Here is a 22,975-nt window from a genome sequence, read left to right as displayed (position 1 = left end):
AACTGAAAGCAATGAGCAAACAGGACAAACAAACCAAAAAATTTCATAGACACAGACAAGAGTTTAATGGTTACCAGAGGGTAAGGAGGAAAAGGGTGGTAGAGTGGGTAAAGGGGATCAAATATGTGGTGATAGAAGGAGAACTGACTCTGGGTGGTGAACACACAATGTAATATACAGATGATGTATTATAAAATTGTACACTTGAAAGCCATATAATTTTATTAACCAATGTCACCCCAATAAATTTCTTTAAAAAAATAAAAAGAATTTGTAACTGAGCTAGCTGTAGTGTTTTTCTGATGTCTGAGCTCAGCAGGACTCACTAATGCATCTGCAGTCATGAAGATAACCTAGTTAGGGAAGGATCAGAAGCCCGTTCAAACTTATATACTTTCTGTTTTCAAGTCTTTTTGTATTGTACTGTAGTATTTTCTAAGAACTTTGAAAAATGCATTCTTTTTTTTAACCATGCCAACAAAGAGAAAAATCTCTGTGTCCATGCTTGAATAGAAATGATAAAAAACAAAAACAAACAAACAAACAAACAAACTGTACACTTCTGGGGACTGAGTAAAGGTAGCAAAAATACAATTCAAGAGCAACAGATGTGGAGTAACTCAGTCCAACTACTCTCCACCTAGTGATTATCTTTCTAGTAGTAAAACATTAAGGCCTTATGTGTTTATATTAATGAAGGAGGCAATTCCTTACAGGAAGGTGTTTTTCATCTAGGATATTGTATGACTCACTTCATAAATAATCAAATTAAAATCTATAAATTCTATGCTATAGGAATAAGTATATTCCTATATACTTATGAGAGGATTTATGTTTATCAGAAATATAAGCCTTTCTCATCAATGACTATAAAACATACCCCTTGTCTAAGTCAGTTGGGGCTGCTATCAATGTACCACACTCTGGGTGGCTTATGATAACAGACATTTATTGCACACAGTTCTGGGTGCTGGAAGTCTAAGATCAGGATGCCAGCATGGTCAAATCCTGATGAGAGTTCTCTTCTAGTTTCAAATAGTCAACTTCTCCTTGTATCCTCACATGGCAGGAAGAGGGCAAAAACCTGTCTGGGTCCCTTTTATAAGGGCACTAATCCCATTCAATAGGGCTCACCTGTCATGACCTCATCACCTCCTAAAGGCCCTACCACCTAATACCATCACATTGGGGGTTAAGATTTCAACGTACGAATTTTGGAAGGGACACAAACATTCAGGTCATAGCACCCCTCTTGGCTAAAAATATGACGATACAGTCTCATATCTTAATATGCTATTTGACCTAATATTAAGAAACCCGGTAAATGAACAGATTTACGATACTAACCTAGTATATTAAAGAACATATATTGGGAGAAGAAGAAATGTTTTTAATAAAAACAAACAAAAAAGTGGTTGATTAATATAATCTGAAAATCACAACCTGATCTCAGACTAGATAGTTATTATTTTCTCCATTTATGCAGTTTTAGGGCAATAGAATAAAGTTTTATCTGCTACCTTGGATTATAAGCTCTAGGATTCAATTTTATATGAAGTGCATTAATATATCAAACATTTGTGGATTTAAATAAGACCTAATTTCATAATTCTGTGGTGCATCACAGGCCTTTCTTCATAAATACACCAGGTTTAGTAAATACCTTCTATTCCGTTTTAATTTCTTTCTCCCTAATTTTCATTTTGAAACGTTAATACGTTCCTTTTTTTTTTTTTTTGTAATGGGTTTGCCACCAGAACACAGGTGTTTTGAGAACCACTGATAAATCTAAGCCAAAATGGGAAAGGAAAAGATTTTCATCAACATTGTTGTCATTGGACACATAGATTCCAACAAGTCTACCACTACTGGTCATCTGACCTAAAAATGCGATGGGATCAACAAACAACCATTGAAAAATTTGAGAAAGAAGCTGCTGAGATGGGAAAAGGCTCCTTTAAGTCTGCCTGGGTCTTGGATAAACTGAAAGCTGAGTGTGAGTGTGGTATCAACATTGATACCTCCCTGTGGAAATTCAATACCAGCAAGTATTATATGACTATTGTTGATGCCCCAGGACACAGAGACTGTATCAAAAACATGATTCCAGGCGCATCTCAGGCTGACGGTGCGGTCCTGATTGTTGCTGCTGCTGCTGGTGAATTTGAAGCAGATCTCCAAGAGTGGGCAGACTCGTGAGCATGCCCTTCTGGCTTACACACTGGGTGTGAAACAACTAATTGTTGATGTTAAGAAAATGGATTCCACTGAGCTGCCTTACAGCCAGAAGAGATTCGAGGACATCGTTAAGGAAGTCAGCATCTACATTGAGAAAAGTGGCTACAACCCTGACACGGTAGCATTTGTGCCAATTTCTGGTTGGAATAGTGACAACATGCTGGAGCCAAGTGCTAACCTGCCTGGGTTCAAGGGCAAAAGTGCCCCTAAGATGGTGATGCCAATGGAATTATGCTACTTGAAGCTCTGGATTGCAGCCTACCACCACCAACTCGTCCAACTGACAAGCCTTTGTGTCTGCCCCTGGAGGCGGGTAGTGGTCCTGTCCCTGTGGGCCGAGTGGAGACTGGTGTTCTCCAACCCTGCATGTGGTCATCTTTGCTCCAGTCAATATTACAACTGAAGTAAAGTCTGTTGATATGCACCATGAATCTTGGAGTGGAGTTCGTCCTGCGGACAGTGTGAGCTTCAATGTCAAGAATGTGTCTGTCAAAGATGTTCGTCATGGCAGTGTGGCTGGTGACAGCAAAAATGACCCACCAATGGAGGCAGCTGGCTTCATGGCTCAGGTGCTTATCCTGAACCATCCAGATCAAATCAGTGCTGCATAAGCACCTGAATTGGTTTGTCACACGGCTCACATAGCTTGCAAATTTGCTGAGCTGAAGGAGAATATTGATCATTGTTCAAAGAGAAAGCTGGAAGATGGATCAAAATTTTTGAAATCTGGTGATGCTGCCACCGTTGACATGGTTCCTGGCAAGCCCAGGTATGTTGAGAGCTTCTATGACTCTCCTCCTCTGGGCTGTTTTGCTGTCCGTGACATGAGACGGACAGTTGCTGTGGGTCATCAAAGTAGTGAACAAGAAGGCAGCTGGAGCTGACAAAGTCACCAAGTCTGCCCAGAAAGCTCAGAAGGCTAAATGAATATTATCCCTAGTACCTGCCACCCCAGTTTTAATCACTGGAAAGAAGGGTCTCAGAACTGTTTGTCTCAATTGGCCATTTAAGTTTAATAGTGAAAGACTGGTTAATGATTACAATGCATTATAAAGGGAAAGATAATGTTTTGTGGATCATTTGTTATTTTGTGTGTCTGTTTGGTGGTTTTTAAGTTATTAGTTTTTTAAATCAGTACTTTTTAATGAAAACAACTTGACCAAAAATCTGACACAGATTTTGAGACCCACTAAAACCAAATTTAATGAGAAAAAAAAGGTAAGATGTTCCTTAATAAGTGTACAATAAAAATTAATCCAGTTCTCCTTAGCTAGAGCACAAACCTTACCTGGAGTAGAGGTATTTTAATATGAAAAGCAAGCAACAGCTAGGGTGGCATTTACTGAAGAAACTGAATCCAAACAGGGTTTTTTGTTGGGCATGGATTTCTGAGTCACTGGGGGAAAGTAAAAGTGGACATTCCTCTCATTTGCTGCTAGAAGCCTGAAGTTATAAAATCAGTGTTGGAACATAAATGTGAAATTACTTTTTCTATGGATACATTTCTGCTGATTGATTCAGTGGCTCCTTGTTAATGTCTGCCCGCGCTCTCTCTGTAGACAGAACATCTCAACACGTATCTCTGGTTATTGAGAGTCCCTCTGTTCAAACTGGTAGCAAGAAGTGTGAAGTTTCCTTCTAGATAAATATTGGAAATTCCCAGTTTACATAAACTCTGGTTTTGTTTGTTTGTTTGCTTTGTTGTTGTTGTTGTTGTTTTATATATTTACACTTCCCTAAGATCTCCTCCAGGAGCTATTATGACAGCCTGATAATGAGTTCTGTCGCCACTCCTAATCTGTTGCTCATAATCACGTGATACCTTTGTGAGCTTGGGCAGATTGCTTAACATTACCGAGTGTTAGTTTCCTCAGCTGTAAAATAGGAACACGTTTAGCCATCATAATATTATATATATTAACATTTTATATGTTTAGTATAGCAAGATGATGTGGGTGTAATGGACCATTTTTGGCTAACTGAGCTGGGTACACAAGTTAATGTAGACAGCTCCTCCATATTTTCCTTTCTTCCTTATGTTTTCATTCTCTTACAAGGGAAAAGCTTTCGTACAAAATCAAGGAGATGGAATTGGGGGTGGGTTGAAAGTGTCTGGTGGCAATTAGACCTGGGTGAGCAAATGGAATGGGACATGACACCATCCAATTTCTTTGAACTGGACGTGTTCTCCTATGATCAGAGGAGTGACAAAAATTGATGTACTTTCTCAGAAACTTGTTTAATCTTGGGTAGTTTAACCTCTAAGTCTGCATTCCCATTTCTGAACTGATGATGATAATAGTATATTTCATAGAGGTTCTGGGTTTATTAAATGAAACTGTGGGTAAAAAGTAAAATGTTTAGTCAATGATCAATAAATATCTATTATTACTATAATAATTATTATTACTTTTATTATCTATGAGAATCTTTGCACAAGCTGACCTTTTTCAGGATACAGATAACAAGCACGGAAAATAATTGGGTAGGAGGCCATTTTTCTCAGCCATACTCTTAATCCCAAACCAAGGAATTCCAACCTTTGGGAATATAGGGAGACCACACTTGGTGTAGACTGGAATATTCATGATGCGATATCACACTATGAAATTCCAGCAAGTGAATTCGTGATCAGAAGCATAAATATGCGGAGCCAGAACAAGAGAAGAGTATGTAGTGTGGTAGCTTCTAGATGATGACTTTCTTTGATAAGCACTGAATACTGAGGTCTGGGACCCTGGATTACATATTTAAAGACCTTAACACAGTGCAGCAAGTAATCAAGAAACAATTGTTGTGATTATTATCATTGGGCCCATTTTCCACTACCGCAAGAGCCAGATAGCTAAAGAAGAAAATGAACTCCTGAAACAGCTTCAGTCATCTACAATAGCTGTTTTCGTGGCATGTCGACAGTTTATGATCACTTGGGTTTAAAATAATGATACAGTATTGTAGTTCCAGCTGGTTAATGAAAATAGAGACAACCATAAATCCTGGGAGATTTTCTGCTTGGTGAGGAGTAAGAAAGATAAGCCAAAACATATTAAAAATATAGGATGCTTTTATCACTTTGCTCAATACTTAATATCTCAACATCTTGAAGGATGTGTAGTATTACAATAGGCAGAAAGACATACATATTCTAGAAGGAAGTAAAAACATAAGAAAACCATAGAAGAAGCAAAATGAAAAGGAATTTATAGAAAACGTGAGTAGTCCAATTTGTCTGGGGACAGGGCATTCCATTGTGTATGTTTCCGTTATTTATTGCCTCATGACAAACACCCCAAACTTAGTGCCTTAAAACAGTGATTTGTTATTTCTTGTGATTCTGGGGTTTACTGGTCAGATCTTCTGATCCATATGGTGTTGGCAGGGGTCACATACGTGGCAGCATTCAGCGGGGACTCTGGTGGCATGCCTCAGTTCTCCTTTCTCCCAGTACATGAAGTCTCATCCACCAGGGCTTCTCCGTGTGACCTCTCTCCAGAATTACCTGGACTACTTTATAGCATGGCTCCTGGGTTCCATGGAGGAATATTTCAAGAGGATAACTCCCAATGTGGAAAAAAACTTGTATGAGTCTGCTTCAGTCTTTTTGCTAATACCCCGCTGAACAAAGCAAGTCATGTGAACAAGCCTGTGGAGTTAATGTGAGTACTTGGAGGTGTGACTTATGGATAGGTGTATTGTGAATAGGAGATGTTGCCTGTTCTAACAGAAACGATTCAGAAATGGGACCAACTGGAGTCATTTAGATTCACTTATAGAGAAAACTGTGCTCAAAGGAGACTTGAAGAAAAAAAAAATCTCTATAGAGGAAACAGTCACCCCAGAAAAACTGGAATCTAAGAGTGAAGAAATAGAATTAGCAGAATCCACTTTGAGGAAAATTTTCAGAAAAATATCTCCCTTTCCACCTACACAAAACCCAAATATAATAAGCAGTAGGCAGCCATGGCTGCCTGCTTAGGGTTCCAAATGTGTGGCAGACTGTTATATTGGAGACCCCCCATTGAAATTCATCTCCAGGATACACACCTTGTATCCTCCCTCCAAAGCTGAATCTGGCCTTGGCTGTATAACTTTCTTTTGTCAATGAGACATCAGCAAGCATGATACTAACTTTACAGCAGCTTACCTAATGAGCTGTATGCACATGAGAAGCTTTTATTAGCATCCTGCCTTAGAAGGAACTCTGCCGGTAAGTAGCACTTGATAAGAGAACACATGGAGAGAAGCCTTGAAAACTAGTGGACACTTTGGGCATTTCCATGCCACCTGAGCTTCTTCCAGCTAAATGTACTCCCATGAGTGGTCTCAACTGATGTCACAAGAGGATGAAAAAACAAGATTCCACCAAATTCTGCCCAAATTGCTGAATTTTGAGTGAACAGATACTTATTTCATTAACCATTACATTTTTGGAGGATTTGATAAGTGAAAACAAAAATAAATGACTATAGAAAAAAGACCAGAAATGTATGTAATTCCATATGTATGACACATTCATGAGGTGGAGTTTAAAGGAAAAAGGAAGGCAACTTACATATATCAGGGAAATGCACTGAAATCCCCACCACCCATGTTTAGTATGGTGGGAGTGGTATCTTCATGCGTCTCTATTCTGCAACTAAACTAAAGCAAATTCTTCTTATAAATACATCCTTTCCACTGACAACTAAGCCTAAAAAAGGGAAAGTATTTTTTCCTTTAAGTTTCCTTCTATGAGTTTTATTCTTTTAGTTCTTATGTTTTGATTCATTTTGAGATACTTTTGGTACATAGTATAAAGTAAGCATTGAGGTTCATTATTTTGCATATTAGTAGCCAATTGACCCAACACCATTTGTTGGAATTCCCCAACTAATTTCCTTGGAACTTCTCAAAAATCTTTGATAATGTATGTGTGAGTCTATTATGAAATCTATTGCATTTAATTGATCTATATGTTTATTTTCATGCTAATATAACACTATTTTAATTACTGTAGAATTATAGTAATTCTAGGAATCAGTTAAGTCCTTTTAAAAATATATTCTTTCTTCTTTTTCAAATTTGCCATGGTTGTCTAGATTCTTCCCATTTTCATATAAATCTTAGAATTAGCTTATCAATTTGTACAGAAAACGTGACAGAATTTTGATTAGTATTGCATTGAGGAGAATTTGTATCTGAACTATATTAAGTCTTCTGACCTATATTCATGCATTTTCTTTATTGAGGTATTCTTTAATTTATCATAGCAATATTTTACAGTTTTTAAGCATACAGTATTCAACATCTATTGTTAAATTTATGCCCAATTATTTCATGTTTTATATAATTGAAAATGCCTTTCTTTTATGTCAAGTTCCAGTTGTTTGTTGCCAGTATATAGAAATACAAATGACTTTTGTATACTGATCTTATTTCTTGTGACAATACTAAACTCAAGTTAGCTTTAATAGCTAATTTGTACATTACTTAAGATTTTCTACATGGACAATCAGGTGGTTTGTGAATAAAAAATATTTTATTATTTTTTCCAATCTGTATTTTTTTTTTTTGCCTTTGTTACTCAAATTGGGATCTTCAGTAAAATTCTGAGTAAAAGTGGTGTGACCAGAAAAGTGTGCCTTTTTTTCTAATCTTAGGGGAAAGCATTTGGTTTTTTAAGTGTGATGTTAGTGTTGGAGTTTTTGTAGATGTGATTTGCCCAAGTTTACTCAGTATTATGGATTGAATTGTGTTCCCCAAAAAGATATGTTGAAATTGTAACCCCTGGTACCTGTGGATATGACCTTACTTGGAAATAGGGTCTTTACAGATATAATCAAGTTAAGATGAGGTCATACTGAGTTAGGGGGACTCCTAATCCAATTAGACTGATGTCCTTATAAGAAGAGAGGCAGAGACAGACACAGAGAAGGCCCTTACAGGAGGAGGCAGAGATCAGAGTGATGTAACTCTAAACCAAGGAATACCAAGGATTGCTAACCACCACCAAAAGCTAAGAAGAGTTAAAGAAGAGTTTCTCTTAGAGGCTACAGAGAACGTGCAGCCCTACTACCAACAACTTTAATTTGGATTTCTAGCCTCCAGAACTATAAAACAATAAATCTTTGTTGTTTTAAATCATCCAAGTTTATGGTAATTTGTTGTGGCAGCCCTGGGAAACTAATACACTCAGGTTTCTTGATAATTTATATTGAATGTGTTCAAATTATTTTTCTGTATCTATTGAGATGATCACATGATTTATTTTATAGTCTGTTAATATAATCAATTATTTGACTTTTAAATGTTAAACCAGTGGCATACTGATTGTGTGCATTTTTTTTTTCAACTCTGCATTGGGTAAACAGTGATAACTGGAAGAAGTTGGTCGTAGTGGAAATTACACCAGGAAAACGGACAAATGCTACAAATTAGTTTTTCTTTCCTCCCCCACTCCATGGAGCTGGTTCTTATATATACATCCACATACCTCTCTGTTAAACCAACTTAGCATTGCTGTGATAAATCTGTCAGTCATGATGTAGTATTCTTTTTATATTTTTCTGAAATTTATTTGCTAACATTTTGTTAAGTTTTATCTATTGGTTTGTTTCTCAGTTCATGAGACCCACTATTCTTGTTAGGTTATTCCTTTCTCTTCTATTTCTGGAGAAGATTGTGTAAAATTAATATTATCTCTACCTTAACTGTTTGATGGAATTCACTAATGAAGATAGGTGGGCCTCGAGTTTTCCTTGTGGAACAGGTTTTACTGTTATGTCTGTATCTTTAATAGATAAAAAGGTTTTTCAGGTTATCTTTTCCTCTTGGGTGAGTCTGGAAATAGGCGACATTTCAGCATTAAACTGTGCATTTCATTCATCTAACTTGTTGAGTTCGTGGACATAAAGGTGTTTATTAAATTCCTGTATAGTGCTTTTAATGCCTAAAGGAGTGATAGCCCCCTTTCATTCTGATATTAATAATTGGTGTCTTTTCTCTTTTTCTCTTCATCAATTTTTTTTCGATCTTTTCAAGGAAACAGCTGTTAGACTTATTGATTTTTACCAATTTTCTGGTTTTTTGTTATTGATTTCTGTTATCTTTATTTTCTCATTTTGTTGTTTTTTTTTCAGTTTAATTTCATCTTTTTTTTTCAAGTTCTAGGTAGAAGTTTCTAACATTGCTTTGCGATCTTTCCTGTTTTCTATTATGAGCATTATTGCTCTAAGTTTCCTTCCATGAACTGCTTTAGCAATATCCTTCAAATGTTGTTTATATTTCCAGTCTTCAAAATATTGTCTAATTTTTCTTGTTAATTATTTTTATGTAGAAGTTGTTAATTTCCAAATATTTTGGATATTTTTCCAGAAATCTTTTTTTTTTACTGATTTTCAGTTTAATTTCATTGTATTCAGAGTCTATATTTTATATAATTTCAATCTTCTCGTGTTTACTGAGACTTGGTTAATGATCTATCATATGGTCTATCTTGGAGAATATTGTTTATGCACATGATTTATTTTCAATATTTTCTGTTGCTGTGCCTTCAAGTTCACTACTCTTTTATTCTGCAATATTTAATTAACTGTTAATTCCAATGTATTTTTAATTTCATATATTGTATTTTTTATATCTGAAATTTCTGATTTTTCTTCCATTTCTCTTTTTCTTGTGCTCATGTTTTCCTCTACTTACTTAAAAATATAGAGATATTTATAATCGGTATTTGGAAGCTATGAAGATGTTTATAATTGCATTGTGTGTTCTGCACCAAAGTCAGTTCTCCTTCCATCACCATATATTTGACCCCCTTTTCCCTCTTCTACAAACCCCTTCTCCCCCTTACTCCCTGATAACCACTAATCTGTTTTCTGTGTCTGTGAGTCTTTGTTTCTTTCTTTGTTTGTCTTGTTCATTTGTGGCTTTCAGTTTTATATCCCACATATGAGTGAAGTCAAATACTTCTCGACTTTTTCTGTCTGGCTTGATTCACTTAGCATGATAATCTCAAGATCCATCGTTATTGTTGCAAAAGGCAGTGTTTCATCTTTTCTTATGGCCAAGTAATAATATTCCACTGTATTAATGTACCACATCTTCTTTATCCAATCATATATCAAAGGATACTTTGGTTGTTTTCATGCTTTGGCCACCGTGAATAATGCTTCAATGAACATAGTGGTACATATATCTTTATGGATAAACATTTTAAGATTTTTTGGGTAGGTACCCAAAAGACGGATTGCTGGGTCGTATAGTACTTCTAGTCTTAATTTTTTGAGGAACCTCCATACTGTTTTCCATAGTGGCTATACCAATTTACATTCCCACCAGCAGTGTATGAGACTTCCTTTTTTACCACAGCCTCTCCAACACTTGTTATTACTTGTCTTGTTGATAATAGCCATTCTAACAGGTGTGAGGTGGTATCTCATTGTGGTTTTGATTTGCACTTCCCCTAATAGCTAGTGAAGTTGAGCATTTTTTTTCATATATATGTTGGCTGTTTATATGTCTTCTGGGAAGAACTGACCATTCAGTTCCTCTGCCCATTTTTTAATTGGATTGTTTTGTTGTTGTTGTTGTTGTTGTTGTTGTTGTTGAATTGCATGAGTTCTTTATATATTTTGGATATTAGCCCCTTATTGGAGATGTTGTTTGTAAATATCTTTTCCCTTTTGGTTGGTTGTCTCTTTGTTTTGTTGATGGCTTCTTTTGCTGTGCAGAAGCTTTTTAGTTTGATGTAGTCCCATTCATTTATTTTTGCTTGTACTTCCCTTGCCTTTGAGGTCAAATTCATAAAATCCTCTGTGAACCCAAGGTCCATAAGTTTAGTACCATGTTTCCCCGAAAAGAAGACCGAGCCGGACCATCAGCTCTAATGCGTCTTTTGGAGCAAAAATTAATATAAGACCCGGTCTTATTTTAATATAATATAAGACTTGGTATAGTATAATATATTACAGTATAATATAATACCAGGTTTTATATTAATTTTTGCTCCAAAAGATGGATTAGAACTGATTGTCCAGCTAGGTCTTATTTTCGGGGAAAAGAGGTATGTATGCTTCTTCTATCGATTTATTGTTTCAGGTCTTATGCTTAGGTCTTTGATCCATTTTGAGTTAATTTTGGTATATGGTGACAGATATAAATATGCATATTTTCTAATGTCATGTATTACACTTCATTAATCCTACCTTAATGTGTTATTTATCATAATTTTTCATAGTAGAGATTTCCATCTCTAGAAATTCCATTAGATCATATTGTGAAAATCTCCAGATCACCTTCTATGTTTCCATATTTTTCTCTAACTTCTTGACCATATTAATCATAGCAATTTTAAAATCTTCCGCAGCTAACACCAATATATGGTCATCTTTATATATCTGTTCCCATTGTTTGTTTTCTCTCTTGGTTTTCAGTCATATGGCCCTTTCTTTTACAAGAATTAGTTTCTTTAACTGAATGACAAACTGTACAAATAATTGTAGAAGCTATAGAGAAAGTGACAGCAAATATGTTTGGTTTTATAGGCCACATATGATCTCTGTCTCATATTTTTCTTTTTTCTTTCCCTTTATTTTTGGTAACAACCCTTTACAAATGAAAAACCTTTTAGCTTGTTGGCTGTAAAAAATAAAAACAGTCTACAGCAGTTTTGTCTCTGTGGCCATAGTTTGCGACCCTGTGGTGATTAGTACTATATTGGTAATTAGTTCAGTGCTTTGAAATTTTGAAAGGCTGGACTTTAGGAGATGAAAACTAACTGTGAACTAGGAAAAAGGATGCCAGTGGTACAAATGTAGACATCTTTCTGCGAGCAAAGTGGAGACAGGAAATGAGGTGGCAATTAAGTAATTGACTGCTTTCAAGATTAAATTCTTTTTCAAGAAGATAGTTTAGGGCAAGGTCAAAGGTACAGTTGAACAAAATAGGAATAATCAGACTTTTGTTTTGTGAATTTCCTAGATAAATATATCTGAAAAAAAAATTCCTGTTAAGTTAATACTGGGGCAGAAAAGCATATTTTGTAAACAATTTTTCAAACCACATGTTAATAAATAATATGTGTGAAACTTATGAATACCTGCCATAGCACCAGAATAAGTACTGACCAAACAACATGTCTTTCGTCATGCTTTGGTACAAAGTCAATCAAATAATAATATGTATTTTTTTAAATGACTAACTATATACTTACATAGATGAAATAATCCAACTTTTCAACCATGATCCTTTAACAATTATCTGTAACAACTCAAATAGGTATTTTTAAACCTAATCTTGAATATATATACGTGTATAATATATATATATATATATATATATATATATATATATATATATAAAACTACTAAAATTGTAATACACGATATATACTGATAACAAAAGATGAATACAAGTCACATTTAACTTCTGCAATTACAAGAGGTGCTCAAAGTGGTTACCATCAGCATAATTATAATACAGTTTTTTTCCTTTCTTAAAACATGTATACATTTTTTTGGCACCGTCTGTATATATATCTTTAACTTTCTTAAGTAGTAGTGGTTGTGATTAACATTTAGCTATTGTTAGTAAAACATTTTGGTGTTCAATACTCCTGTTGTAAGGTATTCTGTTATTGCCTTGCTCTAGAGTCTTATCTTCTATTATAGAGAATTTACCCTTCCTTGTAATTGGCAGATAGAGGGTGGTTGATCTTAATGTAAGCAAGGACTGTGCTGATTTGAAGCTGGGTGGAAGCCTGCTGATGTTCTATCTCTGCTGTAACCATGGTCCTCCAGCATTTTAAGTTAAGAACATGGTATAATCTGCAGATTACTCCTTTTAATGCATCCTACATTCTAATCATCATCTTGTCAGAACTCCAACATTTCCACTCTGATTCCAGCGGCTTTCTGCGCAGATTTTTAGTCTCCCACCTCATGAATCCCCAGTATTGGAAATATCCCGAGGGGAAAACTGGCCCATTAAACTCTCCCCAGTAGCTCTTCCGCATTTGTCAATGGCTGCAAAGGACAGGTGGGGTGGCACAGCCCTCCGGGAGTCCCCATCCCTCAGACTGGCTTCCTTGGACCTGCCTGTGGCACTGACAATATTCGGCTCCAGTATCTGCTGATTCCTTTTGTATATTCACCCTGCAGCTCTCCAGCGGGCATGTCCTGTGTGTGTGTGGGGGGGGGGGGGGGATGGGAGCAGGAGGAGCACTACTGTGAGCTTGGCAGAGGAGATGAAGCCTGCTGTTACCTGGCCAGTCTCCAGGCATGGTCTCACCCTAAGAGGTGAGCTTGGGAACCCTCTGATTCACCCCACCTCTGCCAGGGCTCAGCTCAGATCTCCACCCAGAGGAGTATTCACAGAATGTTTGTGAAAATAAATAATAACTATTAAGATTAAAAACAAACAAACAAACAAACAAAAATGCCTCCCAGGCCTCTGCCCTCCACCCCAGAATAGCATTCCCCAGAGATTTCCAACAAGCTTTGATCTGCATTCTCCATTTCCTATCCATTCTCAGGATTGGCATATACTCCTAAAATAAACTGGCAAAGGCCAGCTCACTTCTCTAGGTTAATTTCCTCTCTGTTATCTTAGCCTTTCTATTTCTCATTGCTTCTGCAATTTTCTTTCTCCTTCAGACAGATGATTCCTAAATTTTATTTGGCTTTCCTAATTTTTCTGGGAAGGAGTGCTGCCCTGCCATGAGCTATTCAGCTTACTGGACACAGAACTCTTTAAGATGGTTTTATATTTAAGCAGAAAAACAATAATTTAGTCTTACACAGTGTGACCTCGACTTATAATTCAATCATAGCTACATGCCTGCGTGTACGTAATGATTCAGTCCTAACTTGCTGAGTGCTCCAAATATTTTCTCAACATTCCTGACTGGAATTCCTTAATCTAACCTTTCTGGATCTCTGCTTGTAGAAGTCAGACCTACTTACCTCATCTTCACAGTTGTACGCTCTTTGAAGTTAGGGTTGAATCTTGCTTATGTTTGGATTCCCCGATGTCTCATAGCTCAGAGTTTTACACATAGCAGGAACCCAATCAATAGTTGATGACCTTAGTTGAGTAGCCTTTATTTAGTGATTTGATACTTTGCCCTTTCTTTCTATGACCTCCTACTCTAGAAAAGTTCAGTTCTAGATAAGTCTTTTATTAGCTAGGTTTATATTCCTGAGAGCACCAAATTTTGAGCTCACTGACTTTCAGGTTAGACATACAGAACCAAATAAACAGAAAATCCAATATGTAAATGAATTTAAGTAACTGAACAGGCTAGTGAAAGTGAAATCTTTATATTTGACATATTCTGAATTTAATGACAAAACATAGTTTGGAATTTAAATATAGATATATTGTTCTTTAAAATGTCCGTAGGAGCCCAACAATAAAAATAGGCTTTATTTTTTATCTCTCAACATAGGCTCCTGAAAAATAGGCTTTCTTATCATCATTTTTATCTATTCTTTCCTTTTATGAGTTTTTATTATAGGGACAGGCAATATGTCTGCTGGTAGAAAATCTGCCATTATAACTGTTAAAGATTTAAGATGGAACAAACTAGGGTCACAGAAAGTTGTTTTATCCCGACAATGATTTTGGCATTTTCTTTTAAAGAGCAAGTTTATTTTGTTATCCTTTTAGTAAATTGATTCAGAAGGAAAAAATAAAGAAACGACAGTATGCAATAGCAATGACAATTGTTTTTTGAAAGCTTCTTATTTTGGCATCACTGTATTAAGTGTATATGTCAAGATTATATCTCATTTAAAATTCATAACAACATCATGAGGGGTTTACTTTTATCATCCTCCTTTGTAACTGAAAAAGTTAAGCAGTTTGGCCAAGATCCAACATCTAGCAAGTGCCAAGATGAGGGTTTTACCAAATTTTGTCTGAATTCCAAATTGTGTTCACTTAAACTTATGAGTTATTAGCTTTCTACCAAGATGTGGAAAGTCATCAATAGTGAATTATTAGAGAAGGAATCAAATTAAAATAATAGATCGTGAACATAAGAGATTTAAAGTTTGACCTTGGTCGGGTTAACATAATATACTTAATTTTGACTATAAACTGATGTGACTGTTTTCTTTGAACTATCTCCACCAAAAAAATGTTCATTATTGGGAAGCAATGTAAGTCACAAATATAAGAATTTCAGGAGAAGCCTAAGGTATAATATATGCTGCTGCAGTTCCAGCATATCTGAACAAACATGCCTGGGGAGCTAGACGGGAAGTCAGAAGTCTATTTTATTTAGGGACTAAAATTTCTTATGGGAACAAACTTATAAGAGAGCTTGGTCTCATGTTAAAGCCCTCATTTTCTGAAGGGAAAGGGTATTCTGAAAATAGGGTGGAGTCAGTCACCCAGATTTAGCTCCTGGCCCATTTCCCCACCTATTGTTATCTGTAAGAAAAAATTAAAATAGCTATTAAATTGTGTGAAGCAGCACAGCAAAAACATGAGAAATAAGACAAGTGGGAGAGTGTCATTAACCCCATTTCCCATGGAAGCCAGCAGGCCTTCATCTAGGGGCGGGTCCTAAGAATGCGGCTCATTGCTGGCAACAGTGTCTGATAAGTGTGGCATCTCCTGTGAGAAAATGAAGACTCATCAGCCATTCTCAGTGGAAACAGGCACAGGGGTGGAGAATCAAGAGCCTAGATCACATCCAGCCACTACCAACTGTACATTTGGTGGGAGACTTTGGTCCTAAGTATGTGTGAGACATTATTCTCAGAAACTATAATTAAACATACAAGAAAGAATTAAAATAGAGTTGTAGATGAAATATTGAGAAATGATGGAGGATAGTGTAACTAATATTGAAAATAAATTGGAATACTTCACAGAGGAGATGGTACTTGAAACGGATTTTATGGTAAAGACAGACTTCATCAGGCAGATCAGGAGTGTCTTGAGCTTAAAAGTCCTGACAACCAGATTTCAGTGTCATCACGTTCATTATTTAGTGCCTCGTTTTGATTCAATCATTTTTGTAGCAAATGTCCACCTGTCTAAACCTACTGGTGATACTAGAGGCTAGAGTAAAGAACAAGTAGATAAATTAAATTTAGAAAAGAGTTTCCTTGGCTGTATCAAAGCTCTCTATTCTCATAAATATGGAATACTTTGATGACCATTTGGCCCTACTTAGAGGGGCTAGTTTTTCATTTCCCATTTGTGAAACTAAATAATGTCCTTTATGTTAAGCAGGAAAAAACACAAATGCATAAATAATACACATCTTAGATTTAAATTTCGTCTTTGAATGTCAAAGCAAGTTTAAGATTTTAATTGGATGTTTCAGCTTAGAATTTTTAAAATATTTTCTTCACTTTAAATTTTCATTTGGTTATTTAGTTAAAAGCTTCATTCTCACTGAAAGTCAGCAAGCTTTAAGAGACAATGAATTGGATCAGGCATCAGAGGTTCTATTTTATAGCACCACCTTTTCACCATTTAAGTAAAGTAGTGATCTCAGACATCTACCTGTAAGAGGTGCAAAGTCATCAACTGTGTATGGGGAATGGATGATTATCTTCATGTTTGCTCCCAGCTTTAACATCTATAATTTGTTTGATTATGTTAGTGTGTGTATGTGTGTGTGTGTTTACTCAATCTAAATCCTATTAATCATTAGCACCTAGAACACTATATGGTCCCTAGTAGTACTACATCTTTTTTTTTCCTAAAACAAGGAAGGAGCAAAAGGTAGAACAGAGGTGAGAAACAAGGGAAGGAAGGAGACAGGAAGGAGGGAAGGAAGAAGTGTTTAGAAATATGGTATAAAAAAGACCATTGCCTATTTAGTAAGCCTTTCCCTCTGGACACCTAATATCAAAGAACGATTTGAGGAGTTATTTACTTTTTTACAATCTAGCCCTTTCCCCCCACATCTGGAACAACAGTTCACTCACACTGAGGCTCATTCTTTCTAACAGCTTCACAGCTGCTCTACCTAAATATTGTCATCCTATCTTAGCAACAGCCAATTTTATTAGATTGTTAAAGATTTTGCTTCTTAGTATCTCTTGGTTTTATTTTCTCTGCCCATTTTTTAAAACATTATCATGTTTTAAAAAGGACCAACGTTTTAAAAGAGATTTATGTATACTCTTGTCCCTTTTAGTTAAGACTTGTCTTTCAACAATGTGTAATGAGTATTTACTTTGCAATCCAACAGAACAGGCAGTTCTGTACTGGAGTTTCCTTAAAGGAAAAATGGATTCCTGAAGTGTAACTTCCGTAATATGCAGAGGGTGGTATCATGAGAGTGGTGATACATGTTTACTAATTATGATAGAAAATGGTGGCTCACTTCTACTTTTCATAAATGTAAATGATCTAAACTTACTAGGTTTTCAAATGATCAGTGAAAGTTAACATTTCCAAGGAAATTTAGAAGCAATTTATATGGCATCCAGCACTTTCTGCCTTAGAGTATACTCAATCTTTTATTTTAATGCTGACACCTCGAGCTGAAAGTCTTTCAGTTACTGGTGAAGTTAAAATAACACAACTAGGGAAGTTAATAAACTATTATAAATACATGATGAATGTTCAGAAAACATTGTCTGTTATATAGAAGAGAAAACCCATAGAAGAGAAAAAAAATGAACTTGCAAAATGAATCAAGAAATGAAAGATAGACAACTACTTAATATGCAGAAAAGTGAATACAGACTGAAGAGGGAAGAAATTTTATTAAAGAAAAACAAGGACACTGTCTTCTTTAATTATAGTTTATAAGCTTTAGAAATGTTCTTTTTTAGCTTTTTAGCAGTCCTTTGTTAGACTTCAGGTTGACTGGTCTAGGTGAATTGATTATATGTTCAAGTTGTGAAAATTATTTTTGAAATGGAAAATTCACTGGATTCATAAATATTGAATCTGTATTCATTTTGCGGGTAAGAGGAGAGCTAAGGAAATATTTTTCTATTTTAAGGTAACTACTGCTGTGATTATTTGTCTTTGCTTTGTTTTTCTAAATTATTTGGGGGGAGAAACAATTATTCAATTAAGAAAATCTTTGTGACTGAAATGGAAATGGAATAGTTAGGTGAGTTTTGTCAGATTGCATTCAAAGGCTGGTAACACACTCGCTTTAATGGAAGTGTATGCTTTTCTGCTATTACGGTAATTATCACTCTTTCTTGGTGTCTATATTAAATCACTTATTCAACAAATATCATTGAGAGTTACAATGTACCCGGTGCTAATCTAGACACTGAAGATGGAGCAGGAAAAAATGAAAAAATAAAAAAGTCAAAATTTTCTCCATTTAATAGCTGATTTTCAGATGAGGAGACAAAATAAATAAATACATACACGGCATACCATAAATGCTATAGAGAAAGAAAAATAAATGGAAGGGCACAGGAACTACAGAGATGAAAAGAGGATTGCAATTTTAAATAGTGAGACCCAGGAAAGTAACTGAAATACCATGAAATATCTGAAAGCCATGAATAAATAAGCTGTAAGAATGTCTGGAGAAAGTGTGGTTCACACAGAACATCAAGTGCTAAGGCCCAAAGGCCAGAGCATGTCTGGAATGTCACAGAAAAGACCTGTAGACCATGTTTTAAGGTCTGACTGACACCCAGAGTCAAATGGGAAGCTGAGGAAGGTTTTGAAGAGAGAAGTGACAAGCTGTTTTAAGTTTCTATAGGATTATTTGGTTGTCTTTTTGAAAATAGACTGTTGGTGTCCAAGGGCAATAAAAACAGTGACCAGTTAGGAAGTATTGCAATAATCCAACCAAGATAAAATGGTGGCTTGAACCAAAGTGGTAGCATGGGGGAAAAAATAGCAAAAAGTGATTTGATTTTGGCTTTGGTGACATTGTTGTAATAATGACGTTAGTTACCTAAACCAACTCTGAAATAAAGATGCAGGGAAACAAAAGTAAAAATCTTTCTGTGAAAGCTTCAGAGAACTGACCAGATAGCAAGGAATTTCAGAAGAAAACCTCAGAGAATTCTAAACCACAGAAAGATAAAACAGGACACATAAACTACATTGACTCAGAATGCACTTGCTGACACTGCTATAGGAGCTGATATTGTGATGGACTCTCAAGGAGAGGGAGAAGAACTTTATGCCAGGGGTACCAAAGGGCAAATGAGATAACATGCATAATGTGGTAGAAACCTAAAGGGAAAGACCTTATTATGGTAAGGACAGCCCAGAAGTTAAGTCAATCCCCTTCACCCCTGAGGGCAAAAAAAGCAGAGCAAGGAGATGAAAGGAAGGAAAGTTGAAATACCCCAATCTCATTTCGGGGGTTGAGATATACATATTTGAATAAATGGATTAACTCGTAAATTTGTTTACTATGTGAATATTAGTTTGTGCTTTGGAGACAATATTTTTTCTCTTTATTATTTCAATGGAACTACATTTCATTTCCCTACGAAAATACGATTTCAATTTCCCTAGATGTAAGAATCATTTCTGGAGAGAAGTGTGGCCATTTCAATGATCTTTTTTTTTTTATTTAACTCCAATTTGTATAAAAATTTAATAAACATGACATTAAGATTGAATTAAGGATGTATTTTATAATTTCCAAAGTATTAGATGTGAAAATTTTGAAGGTCTTGGACCAATACTATGTAATAAATTTTTGTCCTAAGTATGTAATATTCAATTTAATTACTGTTTTTTTAAATAAAGTGAAGTGATTTGACCAAGAAATAGTGTAGGATTTGCTTTTCAGTATACTTTTTAAATCTTCACAGGGGCACAAATACTTAAATATCTAAATGAAGTAACACATATAACTTAGATCATTTAATACTGTTATAGCTTCAGAGAGAACCCAAAAAGCTCCATTCCTTTTCAGTTAAAAGGAATAGAAATACGTATTATATGGTTATTTTCAGTAAAAATTGTCATCTGTTAGTAAAATAATCAGATTAATCAAAGACTATTCTTGCATAAAACGCTTTCAATTTCTGAGATGTATTATCTTTTGTTATTTGTCCAAAATGAACAAAATAAATAATCTCTAATTACTGGGTCAGAAATTATTTAAATATAGATCCTTTAACTTATGATTGGAATTAAGCTATTCAAGAATTAAAAGAAATAGGCACACAAAAATATACAGCTGGCTGTTACATATGATTTGCTTTGAATTTCTTCAAATATTCAAGTAATATTTGGTACCTTCAGTGAGAAAGCACAGATAGCTAGGAGTAGCGGAATCATACAATTTCACCAATTAACCATGTATTTTAACTAATCCAATTTGATCTCTTAAAGATAAGTTCATATCATGTGTCCTATGAAAATATTTAATTGAGTGCTATTACATTTCTGGCAACAAAAATCTTAAAACTTTTCCTTTGGAGAGAATAGGAATTATAAATGGAATGTATAAAAGTATAAACACACTATGAAGTTAGATAAAAAGTTAAAAATGTTTATCCAGGACTTGTTCTACAGCATTTTAGATGTGCTCACTCCTTTTCCCAACCCCAAAAATGCAAGTCTGTCAAAAGTTCCCCGTATTCTTTATTCTAGTCAACACACAGGCATCCTTTACATGCCTGCTCAAACCTCATGTTCACTCCACCTCCAATTAGGTTACATTTCCATGATTCCACACCACTGTCACTGTCCCCCTGAAAGCCACTTCATCTCTCTTACACTGCTGTCTGCCTTTTTCCTGAGGTTTTGGCTTCTAGTTTATTCCCAGTGTAATCCATTCTCCACATTACAGCTAGAATGATCATTTTAAAAAAATGTTAATCTGAATATGTCAGGGACCAGATTTAAAACTTCAATACACTTGTGTATCTTTTAGGATAAAGTTTAAAATCTCTACTTTGTCTATAACATGCTAAGATTGCAACAGGACCCATCACTTTTCCAGCCTCTATGACTGCTATCCCTCGTTCGTTGTGCTTCAGGCATACTGGCCTCCCTAAACTTCCTAGCATGTGTTCCCTGCTTTCTAATACCTTAACAGCATTGATTCCTTTCTGGAAACTTTTCCCTATCCTTTATCCTAGACAATTCTTTTTCACCCTCCAGGTTTAGCTTATACCTAACATGAAGCACGCACTGGACCCCAGATTAGGTAACATTTCCATAGCGCGCTGAATCCCCTCATGCATTTAATTACAAGTTCATTCTCTATCTTCCCTATTGGAATTTAACTTCTGGTAGGTGAGGAACAGTGTCCTTTTCCCCTGTACCTGGCTTATAATTAGCATTCAGTAAATGTTTGGTAAGTAAGTAGGTAAATTAATGACCTGATCAAAGTGGAGTAGTAACCCTTGTACCAAAATACTGTCATACCTTCCATGTGTCACTTAGGATGTTGTTGGCTTTGTCCTCAGGTAAGCCGCTTTCTACCTTACAAGACGGTTGTCACAGGTTGGAGCATCATATGCATAGAGGACAATGTCCAGTGGAGGAAGAACGACTATTAGGGAGTCTCTTTTAATAGCAAAGACAACTTTTCCACAAAACTCCTTATAAGAGTTCGCTTCATGTTTCATCAGCTAGTCTATCAAATTTTAAAATCTAAGTTACTATAGTCATCTGTTACTTGTTCTTTCAAATACTGTGTTTTCCTGAAAATAAGACCCTAGCTGGACAATCAGCTCTTTTGGAGCAAAAATTAATATAAGACCTGGTCTTATTTTACTATAATATAAGACCAGGTCTTATATAATATATAATATAATATAATATAATATAATATAATATAATATAATATAATATAATATAATGAATATATAATATAATAAATACTGGTTCTTATATTAATTCTTGCTCCAAAAGATGCATTAGAGCTGATTGCCTGGCTAGGTCTTATTTTCGGGGAAACATGATAGCTATAGTATTCCATGGAGAAGCAGTTAGGTCAGCTCACAAATGATATAATCACATAAGAGCATTTCTTCAAGATATTCATCATACTTCAACATGCAGACAAAATGCTTTATGCTTATTTCTCATTATGTTATAAATATTCCTGAAAAGATGTGTATTCAAGGGTGAATCTTAAATAAAATCAATAATTTCTACTGCTTCAGCAAGAACATTCTTAAATAAACCTGTGTGTGTGTGTTTGTGTGTGTGTTACTTGTTTTTACTACAAATGTGTTTCATAGAATGGAGGTCAGCAAACTATGGCCCACAGGTCAAACGTAACCCACAGTTACTTTTTAAAAAATAACCCTTCATTGAAATATAAATACAGCCATTATTCATATACTGTCTATGGATGTTTCTTCACTTTAATTACAGAATTCAGTAATTGAGACACAGACTGCATGGCCTGCAAAGTCTAAAATATTCCCTATCCAGACCTTTACAGAAAAAAAAAAAAAAATGCTGACTCCCTAGCAAAGAAAAGTACAATGAAAACTAGTTGAGTTTAGTATCACTGCCTTGATTTGGAGCCAGCACTTTTAGTCACCATGGTTTCTGCCCAATCAACTCGAATGCCAACTCCATGTAAAGGACAAATAAAATCATGACAATAATTTTAATGGTAATAATGTTGTCTTTATGGACCCACTGAAAGGGTCTTGGGGATCCCTTAGAATTGTGGACCACACTTTGAGAATAGCTCTCCAGATTACTACACACATTCTTATAAAAATCTAATGTAAATTAGTAGTTTTACCTTTTCTCAGACAATGCAAACATTTTAGAAAAACTTTAAATCCATTTGCTACATTCATGATTGATGTACTATTGT

General features: G+C 35.3%; 1 pseudogene; it reads left to right on the top strand.

Annotated features, from left to right (window-relative positions):
• Positions 1 to 1,798: 1,798 nt before the first annotated feature.
• On the top strand, positions 1,799 to 3,165 carry LOC117025716 (elongation factor 1-alpha 1-like; annotated as a pseudogene).
• The last annotated feature ends 19,810 nt before the right edge of the window (positions 3,166 to 22,975 follow it).

The sequence above is a fragment of the Rhinolophus ferrumequinum genome, chromosome 8 (assembly GCF_004115265.2).
Source record: "Rhinolophus ferrumequinum isolate MPI-CBG mRhiFer1 chromosome 8, mRhiFer1_v1.p, whole genome shotgun sequence".
Taxonomy (NCBI): domain Eukaryota; kingdom Metazoa; phylum Chordata; class Mammalia; order Chiroptera; family Rhinolophidae; genus Rhinolophus; species Rhinolophus ferrumequinum.
The sequence above is the reverse complement of the archived record's forward strand: the minus strand, read 5'-3'. Positions and strand labels throughout refer to the sequence as shown.